At 43.6% G+C, this 23,533-nt stretch overlaps 1 protein-coding gene across 1 annotated transcript in view; it reads left to right on the top strand.

Annotated features, from left to right (window-relative positions):
• Positions 1 to 5,139: 5,139 nt before the first annotated feature.
• Positions 5,140 to 23,533, top strand: part of LOC126095004 (uncharacterized) — a 646,737-nt gene continuing 628,343 nt past the window's right edge. Inside the window, exon 1 of the mRNA XM_049909661.1 lies at positions 5,140 to 5,174. The gene's annotated coding sequence lies outside the window, so the exon portion shown is untranslated. The remainder of the gene's footprint in view (positions 5,175 to 23,533) is intronic.

Genomic DNA, 23,533 nt, shown 5'->3' with positions numbered 1-23,533 from the left:
ATTACTTATTGAACTGCCCTCGTAGATGCAGAGGAAAAACAAACTGCATGTAGGGTGCAACATGGTCCACAAGGATAGACGCATTCTTCTGTTGATCCATTGTGTCTTCCAGAATGATATCACCCAGTGAATTCTCCAGATCGTAGCGCTCCTTCCGCGGGCCTGGACCCGTCCGACGGTTGTTGCAGGCTGTTTGCTTTCAGCCATTCCACTCCGTACACGCCAACGACCGTCTGGCCGATGTCGTCACTCAGTGGACATGTAGTTGCGGTACTGGCGTGCAAATTTCACCCTTCGTCGTCCATGAACAGCAGTCAACATGGGTGCCTGAAACAGATACCTGCTGCGGAGGTCCATATTCAGCAATGACCGCTGAGCGGTTGAGAGAGACTGTTGGTAGCCCCTTCGTTCATCTGGGCGGTCTACTCGCCCGTACATATCGCTGCAGCAGTCTTTCACTCATGTCATCCATGGCCCGTGGCGCATCACACCCGTATCGGCGCCGGTTTTGATTGGCCCCGTTTTGCCATCCACGCTAAACTTTAACCACGGCAGCACGCGAAGGGTTTACAAACTTAGCCGTTTCGTAGATGCTTCTATCGTTGTCCCGAAAGCCAACAATCATGTCCTATGACTTCGAACGTAGGTGTTAGTCACACAAACACGACTGGACAAGGAGGAGGGAGGCGGACGGAGTGGCCGAGCGGTTCTAGGCGCTACAGTCTGGAACCGCGCGACCGCTACGGTCGCAGGTTCAAATCCTGCCTCGGGCATGGATGTTTGTGATGTCCTTAGGTAGGTTAGGTTTAAGTAGTTCTCAGTTCGAGGGGACTGATGACCTCAGATGTTAAGTCCCATACTGCTCAGAGCCATCTGAACCATTTGAACGACTGGATCATGTATAACTAATTAACGTCGGGAACTCCCGGAGTGTATCTGCGTATGATACTGTAGTACACAGGGTGTTTCATAGTGTTTGCATCTGACATGCAGGGGTGATGGATCACGTCATGGGGAACAACTTTTGTTAGAAACTAAATTTTCGCTGACGCTTCCCGGCGATGCTAAGCGTCCTTCAGTATTTGCCGGCTCTGAGATGGCGTGATTTCACCTAACTAGCAGGATTTGCTAACCAGGTATGCTGCATCTGTATCTTCCTATCCTAGTAAATTGATAAAGTTATTTTCAAGAACAAAACCTTGACAATGAGTGTATCCAAGCCAGAAAAGGTATTTTAAAAGGTAATCGGGATCTTTCTTTTTACTTGGCGCACTACCCTTTACGCGAACCAGATGTCTGGATTATAGGCAACACGCTTTGCATATTCTGAATGTCTGTGTTCTGCCACCTCTCAGGGGCTCACCAGTAATGAAAGACACGTAACGTCGTCGGGAATATTTAAGTCTCGAGCAAAAAGTTGTTCCCACGATGTGATCTACCATAGACATTTGCTGCAAAGACTTTGAATCGCCGCCTTGTATCTCGAAGTAGCAACATAATAAAATTTTGTCGGAATGCTGCAAGACCAGTAGAGCACCGACGCTTAGTGCAGTGATTAACATCTGACCCTCAACAGATACTAGTATATCGTACTTCGCTTGCCGAGTATGAATCCAAACGTTGAAAAAAATTCGGAAATTATTTAGGCCAATATTCTGTGTATCTTGTTATAAGGCAGTCGTGTTCTCCAGTGACTTTGAAACGTCCCCTTACAACAATTATACAAGATTGTGCTTAAACTGACACACAATATTTTTAGCGCAACGCAATCTGACTTTCAAAAATCCCTAAAAAAGAATGGCCCTGACTAACATTAACCTATACCTTTCACAAATCACTTACCTCACAAAAATCTTCATTACTCGAACTACCGCAATACAGCGAGCGCCACTACTGCCAGCTAAATAAAAGATTCAAACTACGGAAGGCACTAACTACTGATAGGCATAGTTAACAAATGAAAGATTTTAATAGAGAACAAACAATGTATTTACCTTAATAATCATAATATATATGCCATCCAATCTTACAAATTTCAAAACTCCGCCATTTCTCTCCCCACGTCCACCACTGCTGGCGGCTCACCTCCAACTGCGCAACGCTACGCGCTGTTCACATCCATCTGCCGCTGCCCAACACTACAATGGCAGACAACAATGCAAACTAGCCACAGACTGCACACAGCACAGCCAGTGATTTTCATACAGAGCTCTACGTAACGTTGCCAATAAGAAAACATAAACAGCCTACTTACATAAAGAAAACATAAACAGCCTACTTACATAGCTCCCATGCTCCCCACAAAAAATTTTACAAATTGTTTTGGGCAGTGGCCAATAATGATTTGATAAAATTTTTCATAATTACAATAACAAAGATATCCAATGCACACACTTATTTATACAATGTTGGTCAAAAGCTAAAATTTTCTCACAGTCCATAAAGATAGTCCAGATTGTTCATCACTGTGAAATTGCAGTGTTTTTCTCAAAGTCTGAGCAGTAAAAGAAAATGCACACGGAAGTAGTGGATTTCCATGCAGTCTTGAAGAAGTAGTGTTGTCCTTCCAACTGAACGACAGTGCTAACTCTTGACATGCTACTAGCCACAGACTGCACACAGCACAGCCAGTGATTTTCATACAGAGCGCTACGTAACATTGCCAATAAGAAAACATAAACAGCCTACTTACATAGCCCCCAACGCTATGCGCTGTTCAAATCCAGCTGCCCAACACTACAATGGCAGACAACAATGCAAACTAGCCACAGACTGCACACAGCACAGCCAGTGATTTTCATACAGAGCGCTACGTAACGTTGCCAATAAGAAAACATAAACAGCCTACTTACAACTTGTTACAGTGTAATCATATGTCTTTTGAGTTCTTAATTCCATATACCTCGCCCCTATCTGCAGTCAATGGAAAGGAAGAGTGTCACAATGACCACACAATATGCAGAGCTGTTGCCGCAGCGACGGCAACAACGTTACAGTACTTTTATAGTTGGTGATTGTTCTATTACTTGGTTTTGCGTTATATGTTTTGGTGATACTGTACTACAGACTTTTCCACTCTTGTGGGTGTATTTTCACATGATCTGAATAAATCCGAATTACATTATTATTCTGTTCCGAGCAACGGGCGAACTGTGGTCCTTATATCAAAAAATCATTTTATGTTCTGGAACAGCCTCCGAAATTTTGTCTGAGGGATTCGGGTTCACCTTCTATAAGCAGAAGTAACCCGTTGTCGTACTATTACAGGGTTGTCGAAGAAACACTGAACAGGGTCAATCCATTAAATATCTGGATGCATTCTTGTGGAGCGATTTAAAGTGGACCGACCGTTTAAAAAATGTTTGTAAGAAGGGCAGACGCTAGAATGAGGTTCGTTTGAAAAGTCCTCTGGAATTGTAGATCACGCGCGAAGGAGGTAGCTTACGAAACCATCGTTCGACCGGTACTAAACTACTGCTTCCCAATTTGGGACCATTACAAGATACGTTCGATAAGATCCAAAGACGAGCATTACGTTTCGTCTCGGCTTCGCTTGGTAATAGCGAAATCTTCCCTGAAAGGCTCAACCATTCCCAGTAAAAGAGTTTGAAAAGGGGGCCGTTGTCCATTATCGTGTGCTTAACTGTTGAAATTCCGAGGGCATACTTTCCGGGAAGAGACAACCGATGTATTGCTTCCTCCTACACATATATCTCGAAAAGACCAGGAATATCTCGAAAAGAGCAGGAAGGTAAAATTGGATTCGAGCTCACACGGACATTTACCAGTAGAAGTTTTTCGCGCACCGTCCGCGAAGGGAACAGGAAAGGAAGAGAAGTGACAGGGTTATGTGAAGTGCCCTCTGTCACACACCGTAAGTTGGCGGATTGTGGATGTAGATATAACATTGCTTGCTTCAAGGCCTGTATTCTGACTGTAGCTTCTAGGTTTGGGATATTTTTATTGGTAATGTGAAGTATTGAAATCATAATATTTTATTTTTCTGTTTGAACCCAACCTGTGTCAGTGCTACAATTAAAAGTATCAGCAATTATACTGACGTTTTTGAATGTTACATCAGCTTTTTCTTAATTTCTTTCACTTTACTATAAAGTGTTCGTCTTTTGCATTGGTATCAAACTACAAATTTTTCATTCATACTTCAAATGAATTTGGAATTTTTTCCTTCGAAATGCTAAAAGTATTTGATTTTAGTTTCGAGTGCTTCTCATTTCTGAAGGTCTTCATCCGGCGTCTCTGAGTGTGAGCTGATCTTCGTAGCTGACATTCTGGAAAATTTGCTTGGGAAATCTTCGCTCTCCAATGTTTTCTTGTGTTTACAAAAATATACTGTCTTACCGGAATCAGTTAGAGATTTTTGGTACATATTTATGAAGTTTTATTCTGCAAGTGCATGTCTGTGATCCAAATCTGATAGAGCCAACACTTTTTGCGCGAATACCAGCTCACAACGAACGTCTGTGGATGAGTTATTAAAGTCGCAACCAATAAGAATGTTTTAAAATGTCTTAGGACAAAATCCAATTCCAAAACAAGTGGACATTATAACAACAGCAACAGTAACGTTTTTAATTAATTGAAATGGTAATATCGCAATTTATCGCAGTAAAAATAAAGTGTTACCGGTTTTTGGTTTCATCTGCATTTTTACTGTTCAAATGACAAGACTCTTCTTAATGGTTGCCTCATCCTTGTATTTCACATTACTACATTTTTCTACAGTTTCTGCTACTCATTTTCAAATGAATCTGTCGTGTAACTCATCAAATTGACATACATGATCTGCGGTGAAATATTCATTAAGTCACATAATGGAGCTTGGCGCAGTTTTCTTTAATCATGTTACTCATCAATATATACTTTGGCATTCTGTTTTGTACACATTGGACATAGTACAATCATTTGAAAATGAATATACACATTAACGTATTCAAAATAAAAGGATATATTAATCTATCCAGTGTCGCCAGTGGAACAGAATGTTATCATTGTGACAATTTGAGGTGGATGCAGACCTTGTAGTAACCAAAATATTGACGTTTTTAGTTTTTGCTATTTCACACACTTGTGTCTGCTCTTGATGCTGACCATTTCTTATTCTCGTTTCAGAAACGTTACCACGCCAGCTCAGCCGCCAGAAGAGACACCAGCAGGTGAGTGAAAATGTCTCAAATATAGATATATGTGATTTGGTGTTCGTTTTCTCTAAATACGCGCGCCAGCGAGAGAAAGAAGTTATGAGATGATTGACACCTTTATATGCAGTTTACTGCAAATACAGTACACCACAGAGTCAGATCCACCTATTCGCCGTTTTATGGCAAAATCAAGCGCCATTACCGACGAAACAGGCCTCACAAAAAGGGGCGGTAGCTAGTTTTTTTTTAAACTTATTACTATGTTGTGCAGGAACCAGTGACATTACATAGTACTCATAACTGCTCATAGTAATAAAAGACACTTGCCATTGACGGAGTTCCGGATTAGAAACGCTCACCACAAGGAATGACCACTTCAAAAACCCATAAGACATTATGCGTCATACACCACCTTTGTAAAAGGACAAGGACAGTACATGGTCTTGGTTATACAGGGTGTCCCAGCAGGGTGGTCAGGATTCAGGCATATGATAGGAACCATCATTCGAAGCAAAAATTCTAGTACACGTGGGTTCTAAAATGCATACCTTAAGAGCTATGAGCACTTCCTCATCTTTGATTCTGTGAAACAAATCTCTTCTACTGGAAGCTCTTTGTTTTCCACATTTTGCGAGAAGGCTGCATGGACCAAAACAAGAAAAAATGTCTGGTAAACGTGGGCTTTAAAATGCCTACCTTAAGAGCTATGATCACTTGCACAGTAAAAGTTATGTGTTTCACAGTAACGAAGATGGTACCCAGGCACGAGCTGTATAATTAGATGTACGAAAAACCGTATAACTCCTGTTCCACTGTATTTACCTATGTCTCATTGTATATCATCTTTCACCAATATAACTGAAATGAGATTCAAATACGTGGATAAATAATTTAAAATGTGTGCTGGTAGACTGCCAACATTGGCATTTTATTAAATTATTGATGACATGGCTGTTTCCAGGAGCAAATATCAGAATGTTGTTATTAATAAAGTTAAAATATAGGCGTATAATGTTAATTTAAGAACTGATCTTTCAGGTCTTAAATTGATAATTATGCTTACAAGCCTTTTTTTAGGAAGAGATTTTAACAGAAAAATCTATGTCTTCGCAGTTTTTATTATACCAGATACTTTTGTTTTACAAGTTTTGAAATGGGAGCTATATAAGACCGTTTATTTCAAACTTAAGAAATCTGAAACGAAATGGCACAATCTGGATCGTGTGCTAATTTGGGAAATTATTTTTTGTTTAGTTAGGTTAATTTGTTTAATCTACCAAAAACATGACATTAACAGAACGGATAGTTCAGGGTTCTTAATAATATTTAAATCACTCTAGAAAAGGCACAACCCTATGGTTTCTTTACCACTTAATATCACATTCAATGGCGACATGCAACCTGAGAGGAAGGAAGTCTGTTAGGTGGGTAATAAATCTTTCGATTACCTTTCTTCGGCCAGTTACCACAGTGTACGACATGTCTGAAACGACACTTTTTTCCACATTCCACTGCAATTATTGTTTATTTTCCACTATTGGGTGATTCCGCCTATTGTCCCATTTTCAAACGGTATTTGACATAGACCAGCATATGGCGGGCCACCATAAAATTTTCTTCAAGTACTCATACTTAGAACTGGTGTCAAAATACTTTAAAAGTAGTAGCTGAAAGGAGAACACTACCCATCGTGCATCAGTATGTAAGGTGACTCCTCTGTCAGAAGTTGGTTGACTAGCGCAAATAAACCCCCAACATGCTCTAATTTGGAAAAGCTATGCCCTAGCATAGCCAAAGTTTTGACCCATGTGATTAATTAACGGAATCAATCAAGGTACAACACGATAGATGAAAGTTACCAAAGCAGTTCGCATTTACTTTAATACCATAACGATAAATAGCTTGCAAAGTAACATGTGTGGTATCAACGTTCGATACCACACTTGTTAGAGGTTTCAGTTATCGACCGCGGTCCGTACTAGTATCGCTGGCGCCCAAGAGTCGAGACTAGCGCCGCTCCGCGGCTTGCAGCAAGTCTCTAGCGTGCGCTCGGCCACTCTTGCTCGGGACGTCAAGTAGGAAATTAGTATAGCCTTCAGCTGATAGGAAGCAACATATAACAAGGCGCTTAGTTAAAGTATGGCCTATGTGATGCCTCTATATAGCTCTCTGTTTGTAACTATATTCATCCTGACTATGAAAACTCCTGTACCACCAGTTAAGCAAGATATATATATATCTATATCTATATATATATATATATATATATATATATATATATATATATTTACCAACGACTTCTAATTATTTTAGTCGTTGCAACCCAGACCATGCAGCCAGCCCCTTATCGACTTCACTGACAAACCTGCTGTATACGCAGAGAAGATATATGTATGTTTCTATTTAGCAATGGCCACCAGCCACTCACATTGGCGACGATTTGTTCGCCGTCATCATAACAACAGGAATTTGAACAAAAATGAATATGAAGAATAAAATCTAATTTTGCAGCAATAGTCACTATGTTTTGGCAGTTCGACTTACAGTCACTCACTGTGCAATGGGGATGTGAAATCCGATTTGTAATATAACAGTCAAATATAGAATATTTAACATATACACTTATGTAGAATAAAGTACGGCGTCACTGAAAATTGCACCAGTATCGAATTCACCTTATTTAACTGAAAAGTGCGTGTATGGAACTGGAAGCGTTATGTTTAGAATATGTGATGCCGTCTTTGATATGAAAGTGCTACGTGATCATAGTTGAATAAATCAGTCAGTACTGTATTGTGCGATCCTAAAATGGTTGCAAAGTATCAATCTCTTTGTGCAGTTATAATAAATAAATGATCAGGGAAATCGAAATAAGACAGAATATTTAGATACTTCATATAAATGGCTTGAAAATCAAATGAACAAATAGCACATCATCTCGTAGTGCAGGAAAGGCATTTACTAGGTAAAATACAAATATGTACTAATTATCTGAACAACGTTTCTATACATAGTACAAAGCACTTAATAATCTCAACTGATCGAAAGTGTGTCTGAATTGACCGAAACACTCTTTGGAGTGACCTAAAAAGGACCCAAAAAGTCTGTAACGACGCGTGGAGCGTGAGTCCACACGCGCTGCTTATAGAAATTTCGCAACGTGGATTAGTGAAAATTTAACCATGAAGTACATCACGAATTTTGCAGATATGGAATTCTTACGAATAATCGCAATAACATAAATGACCTCAGCACGCATTCATCCCCAAGCACATCGCCTCCTCGCCACAGTACACAAAATAGTGGTGTACTCGCAAGTTGCATTCCAGCCCGCTTTGTGTGCTGGCAGTCCTCTGATTAGTCTGGACACCCGGAAGCGCGTGACCATACCTTCTGCAAACCTCACAGGGAAACCCTCACAAAGACAGCCGTGTTTGTAGTCGACACTGGGTACAATTTTTGCTTTAATGCTGCAATCATTACATGGTGCAGTCATAATGTTACAATGAAATGAAATGAAATGTCGTGTGGCTAGGACCTCCCGTCGGGTAGGTGCAAGTCTGTTTAGGTGACTCCGCTTCGGTGACATGTGTGTCGATGGGGATGAGATGATGATGAAGACAGCACAACACCCAGACCCTGAGCGGAGAAAATCTCAGAGCCAACCGGGAATCGAATCCGGGCCCCATTGCATGGCATTCCGCCTCGCTGAACACTCAGCTATCGAGGCGGACAATGTTACAATAACGTAACTAGAGATCCAACATTGTTTATTTTCGAAACATAAAAAAATCACAGTTCAAGCAGCCTTCTTAGTTTTGTATTGATGAAACTTTCGAACCAGGTAAATTTTGTGTCTTATTCGAAGAACACGTCCCCATTCATCCAAAGGACCAATAAACAAACAATAAAAAGGTTTAAACAGAAACACCAAGTTTTTTTTTATAAAATCATGAGCTACTTTCCAAAACCAATTGTAAGTTCAAAATTAGGCACACGAACCGTAATCTCATATAATTTCGATTTTCATTTTCTTTGTAAAATCATCATTTGTTTCTTTTAAAGCTGAAAACTTTACTATTCACCCCGTTTTATGGCGATATTTTAAAGCTCACAGTGGTGGGTTGCACGCCCAACTCAATTCAAAAGTATTAGGAGTGTAATCAGAATAGTTTCTTATTTATTTATTTATTTATATTGATACACTAGGAGGGACTTGAAATACGACAGAAGGTTCTGTTGAAATGCTCGTTCTAGTCGGAACGGCAAAGCATGCTGGAATTTACCGTCAGTTCCAGACGCCGGCGCGCCCTCTGTATGGCAGTCGACGGAGATGGGGGAGATGGAGGCTCTGATAGGGCGATCCTTAAAAGGCGCGGAGGCGGCAGGTGGATGTCTGCGCGGCGCAGCTTTCGCCTTCCCGACAACCACCGTTGTTGCAAATGCTGGCCACATCGACAGCACGGCTCTGGAACCAGAGCAGCGCGATCTCCAGCGAGATACGGCGAACCGCTGTCTGGAGGACGGCTGTGTGGACACGGAAGTCCAACCGCCAAAACACCTGCAACCGATTTTACTAGCATTCCAGGTGGCACGGGGGAATCGTAAATTATTACCATTGAGAATATCTGGTGACATAATTTGTGTCTTACCAAAGGCTTTCGATTGTATATACAATGGAGAATGAACAACTTCTTAGCCGGCCGCGGTGGCCGTGCGGTTAAAGGCGCTCCAGTCCGGAGCCGCGCTGCTGCTACGGTCGCAGGTTCAAATCCTGCCTCGGGCACGGGTGTGTGTGATGTCCTTAAGTTAGTTAGGTTTAAGTAGTTCTAAGTTCTAGGGGACTGATGACCACAGCAGTTGAGTCCCATAGTGCTCAGAGCCATTTGAACAACTTCTTAGCAGGAGTCGACAGGGTTCCAACAAGTGGAGATCAGGCAAAGGCCTACTTGATCTCTTTGTTCATGAGATCCAAAAACATGACACTCTGTTTCTCGACTTCGTAGCAGTTCCACACCATCACCCAATAAACAAAATACATCCATACAGAACATCCAAAGCTGATACACAATTGGACTGAATAGTTTCTAGAAAAAAGGAATCGGTATGTACTCCACTTCACAGTTGCTAAGAATTAAGAACGTATGGGATCTGGGTTTACGCCATAGACTCCTTCTTCCTCATCTCTCCTCCCCACTCTCTTTGTCCATCTCCTCCTCCTCCTCCTCCTCTTCCTCTCTGCTGTCTCTGTACATCTCATACTTCTTCTTATCTCTCTCCATCTCGTCCTTCCGCTTCTCTGTGTCCATTTCTTCTCCACCCCCCCCCCTTCTCTCCATCTCTTCCTTCAACCTCTCTCTCACACCTTTAGCCCCATTTATTGTTACTGCAATCGAAACCTTAACAGGGAACTGAAGTCGCTTAAAATGAACAGGCAAACTGGTTGGCATCGTTGATATACAGAGTGTGAGAGAAATTTCGCCAGCTGCTGGATATGTGATGATACTAGCTGCAATAACAGTATTTCACATATTTTAAATCTGTATATAGGTAGGACTACAAAGTTTCGAACAATTCAGACTCTGTAGTAGTAATCTAAACGCAAGAGAATAAAACATAAATACTATTTTCATGTATTTATGTTTTATTCTCTTACGTTTAGATTACTATATATATATATATATATATATATATATATATATATATATATATATACGTGCGTACATACGTGATCTCCTCCCAAACACTGGGAACGATCTCAACCAAATTTGGCACAGGAACAGCTGGCCTCAGAAGTATCAAAGCTGCGGCATTTACATCTACCTACTTCCAATAGGAGTGCAGATTTGGGCAAAAACATGTATTTTTCAGCCCCTACAAAACAGAGGTCTTTTGTGTGAACAGTATCGGCCTTCCAAATCAAACTGCTTTGCTTGGTAGCCTGTATCTCAGGGGCAAGAAACTCCGTCAAACTCTTCAATCAGTATCATATCTCCCATTTCATCTTCATCTACATCCTCTTCCATTTCCATAATATTGTCCTCAAGTACATACCCTTGTATAGGCCCTCTATATACTCCTTCCACCTTTCTGCTTTCTCTTCTTTGCTTAGAACTGGGTTTCCATCTGACCTCTTGATATTCATGCAAGTGGTTCTCTTTTCTCCAAAGGCCACTTTAATTTTCCTGTAGACAGTATCTATCTTACCCCTAGTGATATACGCCTCTACATTCTTACATTTGTCCTCTAGCTATCCCTGTTTAGCTATTTTGCACTTCTGTCGATCTCATTTTTGAGATATTTGTATTCCTTTTTGCCTTCTTCATTTACTGCATTTTTGTTTTTTCTCCTTTCATCAATTAAATTCAGTATCTCTTCTGTTACTCAAGGGTTTCCACTAGCCCTCGTCTTTTTACCTACTTGATCCTCTGCTGCCTTCACTATTTCATCTCTCAAAGCTACCCATTCTTCTTCTACTGTATTTCTCACATTCTTGACAATCGTTCACTAATGCTCTCCCTGAAACTCTCTACAACCTCTGGTTCTGTCAGTTTGTCCAGGTCCCATCTTCTCAAATTGTCACCTATTTGGACAAAGCTATCGCACTTTGTTTTCCTGTGCATAAAAGCAGCTACATACCATCCAATGAACATTACGTGATGTTCGCTGGGTAAAAAACGGCAGCAGGAAAAAAAACGCACAGAAAATATGTCGTAAACAGCGACAATAATTCTTAAAACATGCTGTAACATACAACAAATAAGATTAAAAAAACCTACTCATGATGTTGATATATGTCACCGAAACTAGTTTGGGAGAATAAGGAATTACGGTCGTTGTGGAAGAGCGGTTCTGGGTGCTTCAGTCCAGAACTGCGCTGCTGCTACGGTCTCAGGTTCGAATCCTGCCTTGGGCATGGATATGTGTGCTGTCCTTAGGTTAGTTAGGTTTAAGTAGCTCTATGTCTAGGGGACTGATGACCTCAGATGTTAAGTCCCATAGTGCTCAGAGCCATTTGAACAATTTTACAATAAAGAAGTAAACAAACAACAAGGTGTTTTGCATCAAGACGGACTCAGTTTCTCATATTACTGTAAGGACTTCATAATTTCGTCAGCATTCATTGAATAAACGTACACAGCGTGTAAACTTATTTGTCCGTCGCTGACACAGAAGACTGCAAACCTTCTTTGCTTCCCGTCTGGGCAAGCTGTGCAGTGACAAGAGTACATATAAAGCTTACTGGGACAGGGTAAAAGCTACAATGAAGTCGATAATTCGATTGTAATATTGGCATTTTAATTTGATATTTCCCACAACTGACAAAATTTACAAAAAAAAAAATGTTAATCTCTTTGTCCACCCACACACTCCTGAGAATGGCACATTAAAAATTTGCAATTACGCGCCCCTATTACCTGCAGCTGCGTTGATAAATACTCGGTACCTCGCGAGGATAACTACCAGATCAAGAATATTAGGTACGTTGTTTGAAGTGGTTAAGCGTTGGTGAAAATCTCGCTTCTGAGCAGACAAAGAGCTCTAACCGCAGAACTCTGCACGGAACTCGTGTTGGTGCAGTGCTGCGATACAGACCGTATATCTCCCTTCGAAGACGATGGCCAAGACGCCGTCTCCAAGTCCGTACCGCTCGATGGCTGAAGTCGAAGTCCCCCTCTCGACAATTCTCTCGTCTCCCACGCGTACGAAAATGCGGCGGAAGAATACCCCGTTTCGGCCAATGTCGAACTCTCTATCATCTCCGAAACCCCTCGAACGGCATTTCTGACATCTACCCAATGATCGAGTAGGTCTCAACACCCCTAGGCAAACGAAATTCCACTCTTCATCACGTATTGCCCAGCACAGGTGGCTCCGGATGCCGGGCTACCCCAGAAGCGCCGTATTGTCCCGCGTTTCCGGTGACCGCTACCTGCCGCCCACGGCGGCCCGGCGAGCTACGTCCCGCTGCAGACTTTATATTCCACAATTCTCAACTTTCGCTACTTTTCACCAACGCTTTAAGTTAATTTCGTAATCATGCAGACATGCAGGAAATACTGCTCGAGAGTGCCTCATATTTATCATAATTCAATACAGTCATGATCTGATGCCCTTGCCAGTCCCTTTATTATTAAAACTAATGTTGGCAAGCTAACTTGTAAGTGCCCATGTCCTGGCACCTTACAAGCGTGCTGTCCTTAATGAGATGGATATTTACTCCAATTGGGTCCCACGCTTTAAGATGTTTTAGGCTTTTTAAAACATGTTTGAGCTCGTCTAATGCTATTGAATTAATCGTCTTATAGCTCTGAGGTGTCAAAATAATGGGCTTTTTAATCTCTAATTAACCTAATTCTAATGTGGAGATAAGAGCTTACCACCCCTGCAGAACGCAGCATCACATGTTCGAAGCCTCGTCGAGTGTACACCCCAGACGAGTATAGTGTAGGAGGTGGCCAGTAGCTGTTTCAGCGCCAGGAGTCCATAAACTGTGGACGGAGGCGCACCTCGTTAAGAGGCGGCTAAGCGGAACCGCAGCGGCGGCGTCTGTCGGCCAGAGCCCAGGGCAGGGGAACGGCTGCGGGCAGTGGGTTGGCGCGTCGTCGCCGTCTTCTGCTTCCCACGCAACAGGTAGCCGGGCTTCTCATCAGGGGTCATCCGTCTGCTTCGCTAATGGCGCTCTGGGTCTGCGGGCAGCCGCTGCATCCTCCTCCCTTCTGGCGACCGCTTCTGCCCAGTTTCTCGCTCTGTGTCTGCCCGCGGGGAGAGCAAATACTGCTGCTCTATAAGAATCAACATGGGTTCCGAAAACAATACAGCTCACTCCGACCGTCCACGAAACCAGGAAGCAGTAGATACAGGCGCCGAGGTTGGTGCTGAGGCGTAACGCCTTACATCGTGCCTATACAAGAGCCAGTAACAGGCTGACAGCTTCACAAATTGATTCTTGTATGCATGACAGATGCCCCCTGATTCAGTAGCTAGATACATGTACACTAGTGGTCACTAAAATTACTACACCAAGAGGAAATACAGATGATAAACGGGTATTTATTGGACAAATATACTAGAACTGATATGTGATTATATTTTCACGCAATTTGGGTGCATAGAGCCTGAGAAATCAGTACCCAGAACAACCACCTCTGGCCGTAATAACGGCCTTGATACGCCTGGGCATTGAGTCAAAGAGAGCGTGGATGGCGTGTACAGGTACAGCTGCCCATGCAGCTTCGACGCGATACCACAGTTCACCAAGTGTAGTGACTGGCGTATTGTGACGAGCCAGTTGCTCGGCCACCATTGACCAGACGTTTTCAATTGGTGAGAGATCTGGAGAACGTGCTGGCCAGGGCAGCAGTCGAACATTTTCTGTATCCAGAAAGGCCCGTACATGACCTGCAACATGCGGTCGTGCATTATCCTGCTGAAATGTAGGGTTTCGCAGGGATCGAATGAAGGGTAGCGACACCGGTCGTAACACGTCTGAAATGTAACGTCCCCTGTTCAAAGTTTCGTCAATGCGAACAAGAGGTGACTGAGACGTGTAACCAATGGCACCCCATACCATCACGCCGGGTGATGCGCCAGTATGGCGATGACGAATACACGATTCCAATGTGTGTTCACCGCGATGTCCCCAAAACCGGATGCGACCATCACGATGCTGTAAACAGAACCTGGTTTCATCCGAAAAAATGACGTTTTGCCATTCGTGCACCCAGGCTCGTCGTTGAGTACACCATCGCAGGCGGTCCTGTCTGTGATGTAGCGTCAAGGGTAACCGCAGCCGTGGTCTCCGAGCTGATAGTCCATGCTGCTGCATACGTCGTCGAACTGTTCGTGCAGATGGTTGTTGTCTTGCAAACGTCCCCATCTGTTGACTCAGGGATCGAGACGTGGCTGCACGATCCGTTACAGCCATGCGGATAAGACGCCTGTCATCTCGACTGCTAGTGATACGAGGCCGTTGGGATCCAGCACGGCGTTCCGTATTACCCTCCGGAACCCACCGATTCCAAATTCTGCTAACAGTCATTGGATCTAGACGAACGCGAGCAGCAATGTCGCGATACGATAAACCGCAATCGCGATAGGCTACAATGCGACCTTTATCAAAGTCGGAAACGTGATGGTACGCATTTCTCCTCCTTACACGAGGCATCACAACAACGTTTCACCCGGCAACGCTGGTCAACTGCTTTTTGTGTATGAGAAATCGGTTGGAAACTGTCCTCATGTCAGCACGCTGTAGGTGTCGCCACCGGCGACAACTTTGTGTGAATGCTCTGAAAAGCTAATCATTTGCATATCACAGCATCGTCTTCCTGACGGTTAAATTTCGCGTCTGTAGCACGTCATCTTCGTGATGTAGCAATTTTAATGGCCAGTGGTGTAGTTTCGGTTGTGACAGCAAGGTGTGAGCGTCTTGCGGACTATGAAATTATCATGCAGTTAAAACTTCCTATTTGGGAAACAAAGCAGTATTCATTGCGACCGGCATTAATTATTGCTAATTTGCTAATTTATTAGTGTGAATGATGGTGTGAAGGTGGCATATTAAATGAAATTAATATTTTTATATTTATTAACTGAATGTACAGGGTGACAGTTATGTATGAAATAATATCGTCGTAACTTCTGAACAGTTTGCGTTAGGACGTTCAGACTGCAAGACTGGCCGCGGGGTATGGCGGGAATAAGTTCACGCAGTATGGCTTGGTTTAGCAACGAAGCCCTCTCTCATTTGTATGGGTTCGTCAATAAGCAAAATTGGTATAGTTGGGGGACTGAGAATCCGAATTTCGCGGTCGAGAAGTCTCTTCACCCTCAACTGGTGATGTTTGCTGTGCAGTGTCCAATGACGGAATAATCCGTGCGATATTTCCTGATGGCACGGTGACTACGAACGGTACGTGAATGTTATGGAAGATGATTTCATCCCCATTATCCAAAGTGACTCTGATTTTGACAAGATGTGGTTTGTGCAAGACGGAGCTCGACCCCATCGAAGCAGGAGAGTGTTTTATGTCCTGGAGGAGCACTTTGGGGACCGCATTCTGGCTCCGGGGTACCCAGGGCCACTCGCATGGGCCTCGATTGTCCGCCATATTCTCCGCATCTGAACACATGCGACACCTTTTTATGACGTTCACATGTGGAAGAAAGTGGGTACACGCCGTAGTTTCTAATTTACATTTTTTTATATAGTTCAGCGTGAGAATTGTATCAAAAAGGATGAATGATACTCAGCGGAAATCGAACAGTGCAAGTAGCGAGTTTATGGGCCTAAGAAAATAAAATACTTTTTACGATATTTTTTTTGTTGATGGGGTAGTTATTTTGATATACACTCCTGGAAATGGAAATAAGAACACCGTGAATTCATTGTCCCAGGAAGGGGAAACTTTATTGACACATTCCTGGGGTCAGATACATCACATGATCACACTGACAGAACCACAGGCACATAGACACAGGCAACAGAGCATGCACAATGTCGGCACTAGTACAGTGTATATCCACCTTTCGCAGCAATGCAGGCTGCTATTCTCCCATGGAGACGATCGTAGAGATGCTGGATGTAGTCCTGTGGAACGGCTTGCCATGCCATTTCCACCTGGCGCCTCAGTTGGACCAGCGTTCGTGCTGGACGTGCAGACCGCGTGAGACGACGCTTCATCCAGTCCCAAACATGCTCAATGGGGGACAGATCCGGAGATCTTGCTGGCCAGGGTAGTTGACTTACACCTTCTAGAGCACGTTGGGTGGCACGGGATACATGCGGACGTGCATTGTCCTGTTGGAACAGCAAGTTCCCTTGCCGGTCTAGGAATGGTAGAACGATGGGTTCGATGACGGTTTGGATGTACCGTGCACTATTCAGTGTCCCCTCGACGATCACCAGTGGTGTACGGCCAGTGTAGGAGATCGCTCCCCACACCATGATGCCGGGTGTTGGCCCTGTGTGCCTCGGTCGTATGCAGTCCTGATTGTGGCGCTCACCTGCACGGCGCCAAACACGCATACGACCATCATTGGCACCAAGGCAGAAGCGACTCTCATCGCTGAAGACGACACGTCTCCATTCGTCCCTCCACTCACGCCTGTCGCGACACCACTGGAGGCGGGCTGCACGATGTTGGGGCGCGAGCGGAAGACGGCCTAACGGTGTGCGGGACCGTAGCCCAGCTTCATGGAGACGGTTGCGAATGGTCCTCGCCGATACCCCAGTGGCAACAGTGTCCCTAATTTGCTGGGAAGTGGCGGTACGGTCCCCTACGGCACTGCGTAGGATCCTACGGTCTTGGCGTGCATCCGTGCGTCGCTGCGGTTCGGTCCCAGGTCGACGGGCACGTGAACCTTCCGCCGACCACTGGCGACAACATCGATGTACTGTGGAGACCTCACGCCCCACGTGTTGAGCAATTCGGCGGTACGTCCACCCGGCCTCCCGCATGCCCACTATACGCCCTCGCTCAAAGTCCGTCAACTGCACATACGGTTCACGTCCACGCTGTCGCGGCATGCTACCAGTGTTAAAGACTGCGATGGAGCTCCGTGTGCCACGGCAAACTGGCTGACACTGACGGCGGCGGTGCACAAATGCTGCGCAGCTAGCGCCATTCGACGGCCAACACCGCGGTTCCTGGTGTGTCCGCTGTGCCGTGCGTGTGATCATTGCTTGTACAGCCCTCTCGCAGTGTCCGGAGCAAGTATGGTGGGTCTGACACACCGGTGTCAATGTGTTCTTTTTTCCATTTCCAGGAGTGTATGTGAATTTTATAAATTTTTGGTTATCATAAATTGTTCATAAAAGTTATTAAGCTGTGATTGATTAAAAGTAAAAGCCACGGAATTGCGTCGGTTAATACTAATATTGAGCTGGTTACGATGTAATTGTGTATCAGCCAATCAGAGGACAGTACGTTCGCGAGTATTTTTTGGGCTAAAGAATTGCTTTGTGATGTCTAAAGCTCATTTCGGAACTCAGCCATCATCATGTTAGAATGCGTATATAAATATCTCTAATAGAAGTGATAATTTTGCAGGATAAAGATTCAAAAACATAACCTTGGATTGCTGCAAAGTGGATGCGAAAGTGTGAGAGAAATGAACGCATGTTATTCCGATTTCAATATGCAAACTGTCTTCTTTGAATGGGCAAAATCTGTGTGGCATGTTATACAAGCGGTGACCGCAAACTAAACGTTGGTACTGGTCAAATCGTATAACATTTGAGAGAGCATTCTGTCACAGATAATCCGTTTTTTAATGCTTTCTGGTATTAGGGTTGGTTTCATATCATAAGCTGGTTATTATGAGTGTCTATGAATGCGAGTGAGTGTTGAAACAAGAACTTAAGATTGGCACGAGCTTGGCAGTGTCCTTTGTATGAAACGAGTGGCAATGTGTCAAACTTTTGACTCACAAGCTACCTTTCAATCAATAGCTCGGTTAACCTGACACTAAAAAGACTTGTTGCACCCTTTGATCCGTCTAATGCTTCTAGTACAGCTTTTCCAGTAGAGGAACATTATCTTCTTTTTTAACTGAGAAAGCGTGCGGACCGGACTGCAGAAGAAGAAATTCATTGCTAGGTGAGTGGACACTTTCTGTTGGACGAACCCCAAACAGCCGCGTCGTCACAAAGCCACGTTTCTTGACTTTCGGAAAGCATTCTATACAGTTGCGCCCTGCTGCCTAATGAACAAAATACGAGCTATGGAATATGTCGCCAGCCGGGGTGACCGAGCGGTTCTAGGCGCTACAGTCTGGAACCGCGCGACCGCTACGGTCGCAGATTCGAATCCTGCCTCGGGCATGGGTGTGTGTGATGTCCTTAGGTTAGTTAGGTTTAAGTAGTTCTAAGTTCTAAGGGACTGATGACCTCAGAAGTTAAGTCCCATAGTGATCAGAGCCATTTTTTTGAAATATGTCAGCATTGTGTCTAGAGTGAAAAATTTCTAGCAAATATAACAAAGCATGCCATTCTCAACCGGGAGAGATCACCAGACGTAGAAGTAAATTCGATCCTACCCCAAAGCAGTGGTATGGACCGTTGCGTTTCACAATATATATAAATAACATAGTGGATAACGTGGAAAATTTCGAGGATGGTTCAAATGGCTCTCAGCACTATGGGACTTACCTGAGGTCATCAGTCCCCTAGAACTTAGAACTACTTAAACCTAACTAACGTAAGGACATCGCATACATCCATGCCCGAGACAGGATTTGACCCTGCGACCGTAGCGGTCGCACGGGTCCTGACGGAAGCGCCTAGAACCACTCAGCCACAGCGGCCGGCCTTTCGAGGCTGTTACTGTTGTATACAGTGAGGTCGTGAGGCTACAAAATTTTAGCGAAATGCAGCAAGACCTGCAGTGGATCGGCGCTTGGTTGCGAGCAGTGGCAATTGACGCTCAATATAAACAAATCTAACGCTTTGCGCATAAATAGGCACAAAGGCTCATCGTTATACAATTATAGGATTGCGAATAATCATTCGAAGCAGTCACACCCATAAAATATCGAGAAATATGTTTACGTAGCGATTTAAAGTGGAAAGACAACACAAAATGAATCGCGGGTAAGGCAGACGCCGGACTTCAGATGCATTGGAAGAGCCCTCAGGAAATGTAGTCGACCCACGAAGGCGGTACTTATAAAACCCTCTTTCGACCAATACTTCAATATTGCTCGTCTGAGATTACTACCAGGGAGGAATATCGAGAAAACAGGGAAGATCCAAAGAAGAGCAGCAAGATTCATTACAGGTTCATTTGGTTTAGTGGGAAAGCGTCACGAAGATGCTCGGCCGACTCCGATGGCAGACGTTGCAAGAAAGGTGGTCTGCATCACGTTGTGGTTTGCTGTTAAAGTTACGAGAGCATACGTTCCTAGAGCAGTCTATCACTCATGTGTGTATCGCGCGAAAAGACCACGAAGATAAAATTTGAGATATATGAACTCACACTAAGGCTTCCCAGCAGTCGTTCTTCCCGTGAACCATGAGTTTGTTGTGTAAGTAGGCTGTTTATGTTGTTTATGTTTTCTTTATGTAAGTAGGCTGTTTATGTTTTCTTATGTTGTTTATGTTTTTGGCCCACCAATACCATACTCTCTACCAGGACTACAGTGGGTCTGCTCTGTGATGACCTACCTACCAATCTTCTTCAAAACGTCGAATGACTCTGCTGTGGGTTTGCTCTGTTGTGGCCCATTACCTGTCAGCATGTCAAGAGTCAGCAATGTCTTTCAGTTGGAAGGACAACACTACTTCTTCAAGACTGCATGGAAATCCACTACTTCCGTGTGCATTGTCTTTCACTGCTCAGACTTTGAAAAAAAAAAAAAAAAACTGAAATTTTACTGTGATGAACAATCTGGACTGTCTTTATGGACTGTGAGAAAATCTTAGCTTTTGACCAACAGTGTATAAATAAGTGTGTGCATTTGATATCTTTGTTATTGTAATTATGAAAAATTTTTTCAAATCATTATTGGCCACTGCCCAAAATAATTTGTAAAATTTTTTGTGTGGAGCATGGGGGCTATGTAAGTAGGCTGTTTAGGTTGTTTATCTTTTCTTTATGTAAGTAGGCTGTTTATGTTTTCTTATGTTGTTTATGTTTCCTTTATGTAAGTAGGCTGTTTATGTTTTCTTATTGGCAACGTTACGTAGCGCTCTATATGAAAATCACTGGCTGTGCTGTGTGCAGTCTGTGGCTAGTTTGCATTGTTGTCTGCCATTGTAGTGATGGGCAGCGGCAGCTGGATGTGAACAGCGCGTAGCGTTGCGCAGTTGGAGGTGAGCCGCCAGCAGTGGTGGATGTGGGGAGAGAAATGGCGAAGTTTTGATGTTTGTAAGAATGGATGTTATGAACTGCTATATATATTATGACTATTAAGGTAAATACAATGTTTTTTCTCTATTAAAATCTTTCATTTGCTAACTATGCCTACTAGTAGTTAGTGCCTTCCGTAGTTTGAATCTGTTATTTAGCTGGCAGTAGTGGCGCTCGCTGTATTGCAGTAGTTCGAGTAACAGAGATTTTTGCTGAGGTAAGTGATTTGTGAAAGGTATAGGTTAATGTTAGTCAGGGCCGTTCTTTTGTAGGGATTTTTTAAAGTCAGATTGCGTTGCGCTAAAAAAATATCGTGTGTCAGGTTAAGCACAGTCGTGTATAATTGTTGAAAGGGTACGTTTCAGTTGGAGATAGTGAGGTGGTCGTGGTGGTGGTGTTGATGACCGCAGTGACTCCTACAAGGTAAGGCAATAGTTTACGTAAGTGACTTTGGATCGTCCTATTCACTATTAATAATTCTTCCTCTTCTTAACTGTCGCTTGAGCCACGGAGACGATGCGCGTTCTCTACATTCCTCCACCAGTCATTTCTGTTCCTGCCTTTCATCGTCCATTCTCCTTTTCTCAGGCTCTTCGCCTCTATATCAATCTCGATATCATCCTTCTGTCTTGTCAGTGGCCTCCCGCGGCTTCTTGTGTGCTCTGGGAATCTTGAGAATGCTACTCGCAGTGTCTTTCCTCTCCCATCCTTATTATGTGTCCTTCCCACCTTACTTTTCTTTTCTTTCCCTTTCGGCCACTGCCAGCTTCTGAGTGCAGCTCTCCCAGTTCCTACTTTTTAATATCCTCCAATCCTATGACCGGGGATCGCTCTTGAAGCCAAATACTTTGCTTAGTATTGTACTGACAGCCACACACAACACATGAAAATTACTCTTGTTTACACACAAAACACATATTCTAACTAGACGCATCATTGCATTCACAAATACGCATGGAGAGTTCACCATCACGTACTGGAATAACACTCGCTGGATACATGAGATTTTTATATAAACATGGTAACACATACCAGATATAAAAAGATCGCATACCTCAACAAGAAAATATTAAAGTGCCTAGAAGGTCTTAGTTGTTTTCTATTGGAGAATTAGGCACCGTCGCACGGAAACTGGAAGTAATCTAAAAATTTTGAATACCGTTGTTGCCAGCAACATTTCCACACTGAATAGTCCGCTACATCCCCTGCTCCTCAAATGCAGGAGTAGGGCGTATGTCGCTTGTTTCCGTCGCTGACAGCCGAATATCACTAGGTTGGGGTCTGCTTCCTCTCCTCAGTCACAGTATGGGCCTTTCGCTCTTGCGTTTTAGTACAGATGTATTTTTGGAGCACCGCTCACAAAAAGAAATAACTGAGCGAGATTGTTTAGAAAGTAGGAGAAAGGAAGATTAGTCTTTAACTTCGCGTCGACAATGAGGTCACTGGAGACGAAGAACAAGCTAGGATTAGGGAGGGATGGGGAAGGAAATCGCCCATGCCCTTTCGAGGGAACCATCCCGGTATTTGTCTTAAGCGATTTGGGGAAAACATGGAAAACCTACAAGAACTATTTTTTTCAGCATCCGATCGACTGTAAAATGGAAACCACAATTGTAATAAGAAATTTTTTATTTTCGACTTTGAACTACACCTTAAAACTCCTTCTCAACGTAGTCGCTGCTCCGACCCGAACATTTGTTGCAGCTTATACCAAATTTCCAATAACCAAATCATAAAAGAAACCCGCGTGCAATTTCCGCTAATTCCCTGCCTTGGTCAGCAGCTCATTGCATCAAAATGTTGTCCTCATAGCCAGCTATTCATGTGAGCGAAGAGATGAAAATCAGAGAGAGCCAAGTCCGGGCTGTATGGTAAATGATAAAGCAATTCCCGTCGAAAACGCTGCAGAAGCTTCTTCGTTGCCCCTGCAGTATGCGGCCGAGTGTTGTCATGAATAAGGAAATACGTGTCAGTTATGTTACGTGGGCTGTATAAAGTCAGGCGAAACCCCTCAGTTGGATTTTTTTTTCTCTGAGTTGTAGACACTATTTTTAGATATGTTCACGTGCTCGCTGAGCACTCAGTACTGATGAGTGCGACATGACGTGACATATTGGAATACCAGAGACACTGTCCAACACCTCTGTGCAAATTTTCACTGAATTTTCAGTGTGGTTTGAATTTTGCGACCGATCGGGTAAAGAAAGAAAATGCCGCTGTATGTGTAGATGCCGAACCGGGATTTGAAACGTCATCTTCCCGATTGCGAGTCCACTGTGCTATAGACTGCGCCACTTCGCTCGGTAATTTGTTTGGAACACCATTGTGCTACTGGGACGTAAGAATGTAGCTCACTATAACACCACCCCCTAGAAGCGCTGCATATCCCCATTTCACTGTTCCTCTGGTTTCTTAGGGATGACTTAAAAGTTGGCTTTTACTCCTACCTCCCTCCCTCCTTCCCACATCCAAAAAAGTTATTCCGATGTTGTATACCTGCGGAATTACCTCCAACTGACG

Source organism: Schistocerca cancellata, chromosome 8, assembly GCF_023864275.1.
Source record: "Schistocerca cancellata isolate TAMUIC-IGC-003103 chromosome 8, iqSchCanc2.1, whole genome shotgun sequence".
NCBI lineage: Eukaryota > Metazoa > Arthropoda > Insecta > Orthoptera > Acrididae > Schistocerca > Schistocerca cancellata.
This window is presented reverse-complemented; position numbering and strand designations above follow the sequence as displayed.